At 43.6% G+C, this 13,248-nt stretch overlaps 1 protein-coding gene across 2 annotated transcripts in view; it reads left to right on the forward strand.

Annotated features, from left to right (window-relative positions):
• Khdrbs3 (KH RNA binding domain containing, signal transduction associated 3) overlaps nucleotides 1–13,248 on the forward strand; it is a 158,966-nt gene that overhangs the window by 21,596 nt on the left and 124,122 nt on the right. The gene's annotated exons all lie outside the window — the stretch shown is intronic.

The raw sequence follows: 13,248 nt of genomic DNA on the forward strand, positions 1-13,248 counted from the left end.
CTGTCTTAAAGTAGTATGTTTATGTGGATCTCTATCTCTCATCTATCTATGTATCATCTCCCTCTCCCTCTTTTCCCTCTTCCTCTCCATCTATTTGTCTCTGTCTCTTGTCTCCTATCTGATGTTACTTGCATACTTTCCAATGCTGGTTTTTCTTTGTGACAGGAAGATAATCAAAACACTGGTCTCAGAAGCAGAATATCAAAAGGCAAATATATTTCTATAGATCACTTAATTCTTGCCAAATTATGAAGCAAGTATCTTTACCAGGTAGACTTGGTTGGCTGTAAGAAGGGCCATGTTTCTTTCAGTTAATGAGCTGGTAAGATAGCTTTGTAATTGGGAGTAGCTGGTACAGCTTGGCAGTGTAGTTTAGAGATGCCTACTCCAGATTTATCGTACTAGGAAAAATGCTTTTTAGTGGAACTTAACTTATGCCATTATCTGTCTGTATTAGTGCTTGGCTTCAGCATCCATGGATTAGAGAAGTCCAGGGATGGCTAATCTCAGCTTTGTTTCAAACATCCTTGAGAAAACTTAGGCCGTCCTTCATAGTGAAGGTGTTTGGGAAACACAAACTGAGGGAGCAGCACTATTAATACATATATTAGGTCATATTATCTAAATAGCATGCTATATAATATGTGGTATTAATATATATTGACAGTACTGATATGTACTCATAGAGAATTCTCTATCTGGAGTCTAGGTATTACCAGAACTGGAAAGAGCCAGTGTTCAGGTTGAGGCTGTAGATTCTTTATACGTGGCAGTATAGGGAGGTGGGAAGGGGATGTATCTTGATTATTGTAGCTTCAGCACATAGCTAGTTCCTGATCATAGTTGATGCTGAAGGACTGTCTTCAGATGGAAGCCAGCCAGACATTACTCCACACTGTAGCATGACGGTGATAACTGTTTTAAAACTTTCAGAGTCTAGCCAGTGCTATGGTCAGAGGCTTTCTTCCCTTTGGGAATTCTGTCCAACTCCTCCCCGCAGCTTTTTTTTAATGTGTCTTGTCTCCCATGTGCAGTCCTAGGCCCAAGCGGACTGTGCTGGGTTTGTGTCTGTCACTGTGCCGGCTAGCTGCAGAGGTTCCGGTGGGCAGGCTGGCATACACTAAATTTCCAGACTGTGCACTGCTCCATCCTTGACAGCTTTGGGCACTGGTGTTGCAGGCTTCAGTGAAGTTGACCGGACCTTAAGTGTGCTTCCTTGCTGTGTTCCTGGCCTCTTAAGCTTCTGTGCTCCAGGCCGTCCATGCTTGGGCCAGTCCCCTACTTGTTTCCCCGGCTATTCTGGGGCCAAAATGCAGTCCGCCAAAGTCAGGTGCAGGCTCAGGCTTCTTCTGTTTCTTTCCTGGTGAGAGGTTTAAGTGTCTTTTCTCACAGAGATTGCATTTTAATTATTACGAACTTAAGTTATAGGTGCAGAGGTTGACATTTTCATGTTCTGGATCACTTATCTCTCTCTACCCCAGGTACAAGATCTACTCTATTATACCTGGAGAAAGCAAAGCTTTTGAGCTTTTTGCTGAGAGAGAAGGAAGCCAGGGCTTTGTGTTCTGCAGGTGGAGGAAAGGAATTCAAGGCCAGTGACTGGCTCATTTTTCTAGCTGTAAAGATTAAATAAGACCATGGCTATAAACCTGGAGTGCAGGGAGTGCTTACAGACATGCCTGTGATTTGACACTGAGATCTGCAATTCATGAAGGGAGTGTGGCCCAGGGACAGTGCTTCCAAGCCCCCAAACTTAGTGGTAGGTCAAGGGGTGAGAGTAGGCAAGGACCCCCCCCCCCCCAGTGCAGTCTCCATTTGTAGGTGTGTGTTTTATTGAAATGTTATTTCCTAACTGTGGGCAGAATTTTTTATTTATTTTTATTTTTTATGTATTTATTTATTGATAAAGCTATCTGGGTTGTGTAATAGATGAATTGTGTCTACAGGTCAGCCAAGCACTCTGGTTTATCCCTCAGTGATCTGAGGTAGTGGTTTGGGGTTTGTTTGTTTGTTGTTGAGTTTACATACAGCACTCCTAACTTCTCTCCCTTTTCCTTGGATGGTTGGGGCTCTGCGGTTCTGTCCTCTTTGACTTCTGGTAGTGTAAATTCTGTTCCTCGCCTCTTCCCCTTCCTTTCCTTTCCTCCTTTTTCTTCCTCCTGTTTTGCCCTTCCTCCCCTCCCCATCTTTTCCCTTTCTGTTATCCCTAGAATGTGAGCAATCCAAAGAATGGCTTCAATCTTGCCTATTTTTGTCTTCCAGTGTTTTAAGTTTCATTGGGGTTTAATCTTATTTTATTCACAGAAGTTTTTGTTCCTTGATCAGGGTTTACGTTTGTTTTCTTTCAGTTTCTTTAGGTGACTCTTAGCTTGTGGATTTAGACTTAATAAAAATAGTAAGGCAACACATTTCCCTTGAGTAGCTATAGACTATGAAGTTTGCTCTATCCAATTTTTAAAATTTAAATATCCTGTAATTTCCATTGAAACTTTCTTTTTGACCAATGATTATTTGAAAGTATGGTTTTCACTTTCTGTGTGTTTAAAGAACGTTCTATGATTTGTTATGGACTTACAGTTTAATTCCAATGTAATCAAAGACAATACTTTGTATGAGGTCAGTGATTTGAGTCTGCCTAGGATTGCTGCATAGCTCAGGTTTGCTTTGCCTTGGTGACTGCTCTTGATGCTCTGAAAACCCTATGTATTACTTTGGGAGTGAGGATTCTGTAAATGTCAGTTAACCCAGTTAGTTGATGGTACTCTCAGTCTGCCCCCCCCACGCTTGTATATAGCCACTATGAGACAAGATATGGCTATATAATACAGGTTGTCTTGAAACTCTTGATCCTCCTGCTTCAGCTCCTTTGAGTGCTGGAACTATAGACATGTGTCATCATGTCTGCCTTAAAAATATTATTTGCCTTTCAAAATTATATAGAAGTCCAATTACAGTGACTACTAATAGAATTTTATTGGACCAGAAATGCAACATTGGTGTAACCATTGTAGCTGTCTTCTGCAGAAACCATAGCAGTCTTATTTATAATAGCCAGAAACTGGAAACAACCCAGATGTCCCTCAACAGAGGAATGGATACAAAAAATGTGATACATCTACACAATGGAGTACTACTCAGATACTAAAACAATGAATTTATGAAATTCTTAGGGAAATGGATAGATCTGGAAAATATCATCCTAAGTGAGGTAACTGAGTCACAAAAGAACACACATGGTATGCAGTCTCTGATAAGTGGATATTAGCCCAGAAAATCGGAATACCCAAAGTACAATGCATAACTACAAGAAACTCAAGAAGAAGGAAGACCAAAGTGTGGATACTTTGTTCCTTCTTAAAAGGGGGAACAAAATACCCATGGAAAGAGTTGCACAGGCAAACTATGGAGCAGGGACTGAAGGAAGGACAATCCAGAGACTGTTCCACCTGGGAATCCTTCCCATATTCAGTCATCAAATCTAGACACTATTGTGGATGCCAGCAAGTGCTGGCTGATAGGAGCCTGATATAGCTGTCTCCTGAGAGGCTCTGACAGTGACTGACTAATACAGAAGTAGAGGCTCACAGCTGTCCATTGGACTGAGCACAGAGTCCCCAATGAAGGAGCTAGAGAAAGGACCCAAGGAGCTGAAGGGTTTGTAGTCCCTTAGGACGAACAACAATATGAACTAAGTAGTACCCTCAGAGCTCCCAGGGACTAAACCATCAACCAAAGAGCACACATGGTGTGACTATTGGCTCCAGCAGCATATGTATAGCAGAGGATGGCCTAGTCAGTCATCAATGGGAGGAGAAGCCCTTGGTCCTGTGAAGGTTCTATGCCCCAGTGTAGGGGAATGCCAGGGCCAATAAGTGGGAGAAGATGGTGAGCAGGGGGAGGGGCAAGGGAACAGTTTTTTTTTTTTTTTCTTTTTTCTTTTTTTCAGAGGGGAAACTGGGAAAGGAGATATCATATGACATGTAAATAAAGAAAGTATCTAATTAAAAAAAAAAGCCATATGGCTATTCAAACACTGTCTCTTACTGTTAGAGAAAGATCGTAACCCATGTTTCAAATCAAACCCTTTCTAGCAGCACTCCTAGAGTGTGAGTCGCTGTGAACTTTTCTGTCAACACTAGATGTATAGCAGCAGTCTACCACGCATCAGTTTCATGAAATATGGCTGGGAGCCGTAAAGAGAGCATGAACCTAAATATTCTGCTTCTCATAGATACTTCAGCAAAGGTTGTCTATTCTGTTTTCCCTTAGTTTCTAAGTTGGCCTCTACATGTCTGACTAAATAATACAGAAAAGTGTGGATTTCCAATGTGGGATGTTGTTTACAACCTTCACAACCCCAACCCTACCCCTAGCCCTCACAGGGACATCTCTTTGGATATAAGAAAAATGTCTTGTTTCTGAGGCCTCTGTCCATAATAGGATTTATAAGACCATTTTCTTATTTTTAGAAAATAAACAAAGAAGAGTTGGCTGGCAGAACAGAGAATGGGGCTTGACCATCCAGCCAGGTACAGCACGCCACAGCTTCCCTGGCCAGGTGAAGCTGCTGTGTGTACCTGTCAGTTGATAACACATTTAACTCAGAATCCTGCAATTTTTAATCTTGAGATTTGAGATTCCTTTCTAATTGTGCTCATGCATACATGTCTTTGCATCAGGTTCAGGGAGAGAGTGGAGACATCCATTTCGAGATAAAGCTGCTTTTGTAATGTGTTCAAGGCCAAGGTCTGGACAGCAGAGGTTATCTTGGAGCACTGGGATGGTTGATAGCTGCAGAAATGGATCCACAAAGCATGAACTGTGGGCCAGTGTGTGACGCCCTGGAGGTTTCCCAGAACCTCAGACAGGGCAGACCTGCAGGTCAAAATGGAGTTTCTGAAATGAAGATGAGAAGGAAGAGGAAGAGGAGGAGGAGGAAGAAAAAGAAGAGGAAGAGGAGGAGGAGGAAGAAAAAGAAGAGGAGGAGGAGGAGGAGGAGGAGGAGGAAGGTGTTTTTCAAGCCCTTTCCTCTGTGTTGACATTTTGAACTGATTCTGTCCATAGGTTAAACCTCAGTTCCTTTAGCAGACACCACACAGTGACACCAAAGCATGCAGTGGTAATTTTATTTGTCACTTCCAGATACTCTGAGCTTCCAAAACAGAAAGCAGGTTTCCCCTAAGAATGTCCTTGCTGGAGCTGAAGGAACTCTTGATGTTATTGAATGTCACCCCTTGCGCAGACATTTAAACAGCACTCTGTGACTGAAAGTAGCCAGCATTACAGCGTTTCTGAGTGCCATAGTAGAAAGTTGTCTCAAGAAAAGTGTCCAAGAGAGGGCTGATAAGCATTTATGAGAAAAGGCATAGATCCGCTGTTCTGATCGGGTGTCAGGGCTACATCAGCACTGCCTGTGGGGTGGGCAGCACTTACTCCAATTTGTAGTTTTGTGCTGAACTTTGTGAATCTTAAAGTAAAACCCATTTTACATTTCCTTTAGACAGTACTTCAAATATTTAAGGAGCTAATATACTCAGAGAGAGCTACCTGGTAAGAGTTAAGATGCAGCAAAGAAAACCTAGTAGGAAGGAGTATAAGATAATTTTTCTACTTCAAGGTGGTTCTTGGGTATGATCAGGGTCAAGGTTGTCAGTCTGTAAGTCTGTGTTGGAGCACAGTATCACAGACTCTCCCACACTGAACTGACCATGGATCCGTTTCAAACACTGGTTAACTGTAGCTCAGTTTTAAGATGCTTCAAAGCATGCACAAGTCCCTGGGTTCTGTTCCCCGCACTGCAAACAGAACAAACCCCCAGTCCACAGTGCTGTGCTGCCCAGCTCGGGATGGTATTCTGTGCTCTGCATGTCTCCCACCCGTCCCTGTTGTGTTCACTGCTGACGTCTATGCAGTCTACAGCTGCAGAATGTGTCTCTCAACTTTGCTCTCCTTCAGAATCTTCTTCTCTACTCCTTCAAGTTCACACATACCCGTAAGCTGTGGAATTGACGTGAGATTTACACAACCCTCTATCGTGCTGGTAAAAGGGATGGCAGACTGGGATAATTGGCTTCCAGGAGGAAGGTCATGTTAACAGTATTGCATTTTTTATCTGCGACCTTGCTCTGTATCTCCATTTTCAGGATTTTTGGTCTCTATCTGAGTGTTTGCAGTTCCTAGTGTACAGATTTTATACACATTTTATCAAATTGATTTTAATGTTCTATTTTGATACTATTGAGATGTTCTTTACAGTTCTGTTTCTAATGTTCTTGTTTTCCATTTAGCCATGCAGGCTTCTGCTACCCCCACTTGCAGCCTCTCTCCTGAACTCAAGGTTACCTCTGGTGTCTTTGCTCTAGATAACTTGGGCCTTTCTAGGCCATCCTATCTGAATAATGATGGTTTTGCCTTTTCCAGTCTGAATGATGCTTGTGGTCGTTTTCCATCCTTTCCGTTCTGGGTAGGACACGTGCTGCAGTGCAGACATATGCTCTGAAGTAACATGGGTGATAACAGTATTTTGCTTGATTATATATGGCTTTGCATTTTTCTTTGTGTGTGTGTGTGTGTGTGTGTGTGTGTGTGTGTGTGTGAATGTCTGTGCATGAGTGTGTTTGGGGGCACATGGAGGTCAGAAGGTTGACTTTGGATATTTTTCTCAGCCAGTCTCTATTTTATAGTTTAAGATAGGATCCTTATTGTCTACTTGCTTGGACCTGCTCACCAGCAAGCCCTAGGGTTGTCCTGGCTCCATGTCCCCAGCACTGGGCTTGCTACTGGGGATCAAGCCAGTGCCTTCCTGACTGAACCCAGACACCCTCTTTCACCATTGGTCTTTGGTCTCTTTTGGGTTGAGGAAGCTTCTTTTTCTTCTTACTTCTTGAGGAGTTTGTAGATATTTTGGATGTTTAATGTGTTAAAGGCTTTTACTGTATTGACTCAGATCCTCATTGCTGTCCTTTTTAGTCATTTAAATGTAGTGAACCCTGTAGAACTGTTTTTAAAGGTTGAACCTTGTTACTGCCCTGAAATGTTCCATGCTCTGAGCTCATGTATTTAGATCTCCTAAGATTCCTGTGGCTAATATCAGTGTGGTACCTTTTCATTCACAATCATAAATAATTAGGTGGATAGGTATAGGCTTGAGCTTGCTTTCTTCCTTTTTCCCTTTCTTTCTTTCTCTCTCTCTTTCTCTCTCTTTCTCTCTCTCTCTCTCTCTCTCTCTCTTTCTTTCTTTTTTTCTTTTCTACTTTAAAGAAAGTGTTTACCAGGTTTTTATACCAGACTGATAAAATGGGCTTGGCATTTGTGTTTTGTCTTTGTTTGGGAATAGTTTGTGTAGAACTGATAGTGTTCTTCCTTCTAGGGTTGGTGGACTCACTCATGGAGCCCTGTAGGCCTGGGACTTTCAAGAGTGCTTGATTCATGACCATAGTCCTCTGTTAAGAACAGCTCTCCAGGTCATTTCTTACTTCTTGAGTGGCTTTTGTGGGGTTTGTGACATTAGCTGTCTGACCTGAATTATCAAATTTATCGGTATGACAAAATTCTTTTTTTCTTTTCTAAATGAATACAAGTACTGGCATTCTTTACCTGATGTTAATAATTATGCACTTATTCTTTCTATTGAATAGAAACCTCCATTTTTGTCTTCTTTTTATTTTTTACTTTTATTTTTTATTTTTCAATTTTCAAATTAGGGTCTATGTAGCTTAAGCTGGCCTGGAGTTTACTATGTAGAATAGGCTGGCCTTGAATTCATGGTCATTCCTCTTAAGCCTTTCAAGTGCTGGGGTTAAAGGTGTGACCCACCATGCCCATGGGGTTAAAGGTGTGACCCACCATGCCCAGCTGCTTTTGTTGAGCTCATGGTCTCTCTCTCCCCGTATATGGATGGATGTGTGAGTGCCTGTGGAGGGTGGAGGAAGGCATGCGATCCTCAGGAGCTGGAGTTCAGGCAATTGCGGGCAGCCTCACATGGATGCTGAGAATCAAACTCCAGCCCTCTATATGAGCAGCAAGCAGTGAGCGCACTGGGTAGGCAGGCCATGTCTCTAGCCCCGTTTTCTCTCCACCTCTTGTGCTTTTGTTGCCCCTTTCCTTGGTCTTGACTTGCTTTTCCTTTGTGAGTTTTTTCCACCGGACACGTAGATTGTTCAACTGAGAGGCTGCTTCTTTGTATGTAAGCATCTAATGCTCTGCACCATTGAAGATGCCTAATGGTTTCAGAAGGTGTCACTCGCCACAGCCCTCCCCAGCCCTCCCCCAGGTGACCTGTCTCTACCTCTCCAGTCCTCAACTAGAACCAGGCAGATAGATCACTGCTTGGGGTTATGTGTCTTATCAGATGGCAAATGCTTTTGCTTTGGAGAGAGGTTCCAGGCGGAGGCAGTGTTTCCCGTTGCCTAAAAGAGCTTTCTGTCCTTGTCTTGTCCATCTTGCTGGGAGCACCAAGAGGAGGATTGAGGAAGAAGCAAAGGTGCTATATTTTCCAGCACATCTTCAGCTGTTGTGTTAGCCCACTCTCGGCCGTAAGAATTTGTTAACATTCCATGTTTCCCCAAAATTGTCACATCTGTACTCTGCCCAAGCTGAGGCCGTACTTGGGCCTCATCTGCCTTTGTGGACGTTTATCATCTTTAGAGTTCATCTTACCCTTGGTTTGTGGCTCAAAAAAATACATTGTAGGCAATCCAACTGTTTTTGTTTTCAAGGGATAAGCAGTGTTCTTCCTAGTGTTTTCTGCATCCCAAATAAAAGTGGAATATAAGCTCAGTTGGCTCTTAAATGACCCCAGTTGGATGCTGTTAAGCCTGTACAGAATGGACTCAAATAGAGAAAGAATACTATGACAAGGCTTCAGTCACCTTCTGTCAGGAAGGTGATATTGCTGCCTTGCTGAGTTTCTGCCACTGGACCCAGATTTACTCTTTGATTGGTCCTTTGTGATTTCATGTCCCTTGGCATAATATACCATGATCTTTTCTTTACAAATTAATGTCAGGGATTCTATCCTGAGGGTAACTGGGCATCATGAATTGGATGAGCCTATAGCTGACAGGTTGAGAGTGGCTCAGCAGGCATCAGAAGCAGCCCCTGAGGAGGTGGTCAGAGATGTTAGCGACTCCATGATGCAAATGTAAATGATTTGTATTTTAAGTTTGGATATATGATACTTTCCCATATAGATATAGATATGGATATGGATATGGATATGGATATGGATATAGATATAGATATAGATGGATGGGTAAATGAATGAGTCCTGGTAAGAAGATAGTAAATTGAAGGTGAAGAGAGCTCTTGAGCTGATTCTGGGTATGTATCAAGGTTTGGGTAGAACCTGGAGATTCAAGTAACCATGGAGGCACGTGACTACCTTGGTAATTCTTTACTTAAAATCCACATACTTTGATACGTGTTGTCTGTGTGTGTTATCTCGGAGTTCTGTGAGTTCTGCCGTAGAGATTCTTTCTTGGATTCCTTGTGGCTGTCAGACCAGTTGGGTTTGCTCTCAGCAGCACTTCACTGGCCAGGTTGCTAGATGCATGCTGCTGGCTTTCAGAGGCTGGAAGGCAGAGGCTGGCATTGTGGCAGGCATTGGCATGAGAAGCTTTGAGTGACTGGCACTCACTCCATCACAGCACACAATTCGGTGTTTCTTCAGTTGCTCCCTGTTGCTTGGGGCTCTAAAGGGAGCCTAGATGGATGAGCACCCATTTGCTGTCTCCTGGGAGAGTAACAGAAAAAGCACCATCGCTGCTCAGACCATGAAGCGCACAAAGTGGGGCTCACTAGTATACAAGGCTGACTGCCCTTTGGAGTGCAGTTGTGCTGTTGGGTTTGGATGCTGACTCTTCGGGGGCTCCGAGTACCTCTTGGGCCTTCGGAAAGTCCATTCAGCTGTCAACCCACAATACTCTGCTTAGGATCTGATACCCTGTTCTGACCTTTGTAAGAGACGAGGCACACACATGGTAAATAGACATACATGCAAGGCCAAACATCTATACAATAAAAGTAAAGATATGAAAGTGAAAAAAAAAAGGAAGGGGCTTTCTTATAGGAAGGTGTTTTCTTAGGACGTCAGCAGCTTTCTTCCTGTATGGCCTTTTCCTTTAAAATATCATCCTCATCATCTTCATCCTCATTATTTTGTTTTGTTTTTTTTTTCTTTTTGGAAACTATAATTATTGAGAGTAGTCCCCGTGTAGACCTGGCCGTCCTGGAGCTCACTCTGTAGACCTGGCTGGCTTTGAACTCAGAGATCCTCTGCCTTTTCTCTTCCTTGTCATGAGTTGTTGACCATGCTGTTCAGGCTTCCAGGGTCTGTGAAGGTTTGCTGTCTGCAAGAATTCAAACTTCCTACCTTTTAACACCAGCATCTCCCTCACTAGTTAGAAGTGACATTCCTGACAGCTCCTTGTCTAGGCTGGAGGAGTGTACCACAGGCGCTACCTGTGGAGACTTAAGAACAAATAACATGATGCAGCCAAACGAAGAAGGCATTTTAATGTAGCTATCCAACAGTCGTTCACTAGCATGCGCCCATCAGTGTCAGCTCTGCAGGTGCTCTTAAGCAGGGAGATCCCCTGTAAGTAACCAGTCAAGTACGTATCCTCCCTCAACCTTAAAAAAACAAACAGACAAACAAAAAATACTGCTTCTCTTGTCTGTAAGCTCATCATAACATCAGTAATAGCGCCAGGCCTTGGTGGCATACCCCCATGAGATACATTCCATGTTGGGGAGAGAAAGAGAGAAGGGAGTGAAGGGAGGGAGGAGGAGGCTAACTTGAGGCCCCAGGGAAGGGGGATACCTACCTGAGAGGAGATGGGGCACCCTCTCGGAGGCAAGGGGGAAGGGGCATGGGATGAGGAACTGTGTGAGGGACACCCAGAGGAGGGGCAACAAGTGGAATATAAATAAATAAAATAATAAAAATAAAACCACCACTGCCTCTCAGTTTTCCTTGGTGATGCTGGAGATTTGTACATGCTAGGCCAACATGTTAGTACACATGCAGCCTATTTGTTCTCCCTTTTTAAAAATGGAGAAAATGTTGATCCAATAAGCAAGTCGCTTATTTGAGGTCATCCAAGGTAGAAGTTGGAAATTCCTTTTGTGCTGAATATATCCTTCTGCTAATAACAGGGCCACTGACTTGTGGCTTCTGTGTGGTAAGGCAGGATTCCTGCCCTCAGCCATAGTGTCTTGCTCCTTCCTGCCCTTCCTCCATGCTGCCTGTGGGGACCTAGCTTGTGCTGTGAATCCTAAGACAGGTAAGGCAGCTTTAGATGGTCACAGACACAGACAAACACCCTGTATTGTGCGGCTGTGAGGGGACTGAGGCAGTTTCATGAAGTTTTGTAGTTTAACAGAACAAAGAAAATGCCAGGTCAAGGCATGTTTAAAATCCACTGGTAGGTACCTCTGCGAAGTGATGACAACAAAAGGGGGGAGGGGCTTTCCCGTAGGACACCGATGCTCTTGATATACTTAGCTTTTGGGTTCCTGGAAACTAAAGGGCCTACTAAGTTAATAGGTACCAAATGGTTTTATCTATTAGTCACAGCATGTTAGTTCTGCCTCAGAGGAGGGCGAGGAATGGCTATTCAGGGGGCTAAAGCTAGCCAGAGAATAAGGCAATTGGCCTCTAGACCTGAAACATCCCAACTTCTCCACATCCCTTTGGTTCTAATCATTCAGCCAGTCTTTGTAGACTCAACTTCTTTCCAGGAATTCTCCCAGACAGTCCATACGACACTTTCTTTGGGGGTGGCAGAAACATTTTTAGTCATCACTAAAGTACGCCTCAGCAGAGGCCTCCGGAGCTGTCCTAACCCTGTACCCATGCCTGCTCAGATCTCAGCTCTTGGGTGGAAAGCCTGTCAGCACCTCAGAGTTTACTGTCTCCCCCTTTAACCCTGAAGTGAACTGTAAGAAGCCCATCTGATGAGGGGTTTGTAGCCCGGTGTACCTGACATCCCAGCACTGATTGCCTTTTCACTATAATTGTCTCTCAACATCTGACTTACATACTTAAGTTATGTGGTACAAAATATGTCTTGTCTCTGGGAGGACTCTGCAAACCATTAGCGCCAGCATTGCCAGGCATGTAATAAGTAGGCACGTAAAAGTGACTGCCCCTGATGGTCAAAGCTTAGTTGCTTTATAGTTTTCATATAACTAAGTGCACACAGGGACATAGGGTACTCATGTAGTCAGTGTATATGTGTGTGTATACATATACATATCTATATCTACACACACACACATATATATATATATATATATGCACACACACAGATATATACATATGTGTGTGTGTGTGTGTGTGTGTGTGTGTGTGTGTGTGTGCTCGCATAAGTTCTTTGAGAACCTGAGGACAGGGCTGAAGAAGTAAACCTCATTGGGGAGCAAGAGAATGTGTGCAAACGCCTCCTGGTGCATACTGCCTAGCATCAGTCTAGGGTCTCTGCCTGGCAGAACTTGTAGTAGTGTTTAACCATCAGCATCACTGTGCATATGTGTCATCATTGTGTGTGTGTGTGTGTGTGTGTGTGTTCCTGCTTTTGTAGGTATGTGAGTATGTATGTGTGAGTGTGTGGGTGTTTGTACATGTGTGTGTGACCATGTGCATGCCTGGGTGTGTGCATTTGAGTGTGTGTACCTGTGAGTGTGTGTGTGTGTGTGTGTGTGTGTGTGTGTGTGTGAGAGAGTAGGGGAGTGCTGTGTGGTGTCTGTTTCTGTGGCTCTGCTCACTGTTCTCTTGAAACTGACTGGGTGTGGGATTTCTCTGATCCCACAAACACAGGCAGTCTGGTTACAGGTCCTTGTGGGCTGGCATCTGATTGGAAAGGAGAAGAGGTAGAAGGCCCAGGGAACTGGTGTGCTGCAGCTGCAGTTGAGATGTGTAGTTTTTTTTTTTTTCAGGGCCATTTTCCCTTGTTTCTTACTCCATTACTTCAAAGAGCATACATGAAGTGTCAAGACAGTAATAATTGGTAATACTTGTTACAGGCTTGCTTGTATCAGCTCCTGTTTCAGTTCATTTTAGTGGGTTTGCACAGATACGCTGTCATTTCGAATCATATCACTAAAGAGAGAGGCAGAGTTTAAGTAATTTGGCAAAAGCCATGGGGCAGCTGAGGGGCTGAGACTTAGCATCTTATCGGCTCCTAAACCAGCCTTTCCATCAACACATGCTGATGCATTACAACTGCTGGGCTCTACGCTCTGGTT

This window comes from Mastomys coucha, unplaced genomic scaffold (genome assembly GCF_008632895.1).
Source record: "Mastomys coucha isolate ucsf_1 unplaced genomic scaffold, UCSF_Mcou_1 pScaffold7, whole genome shotgun sequence".
NCBI classification, from domain to species: Eukaryota; Metazoa; Chordata; class Mammalia; order Rodentia; family Muridae; genus Mastomys; species Mastomys coucha.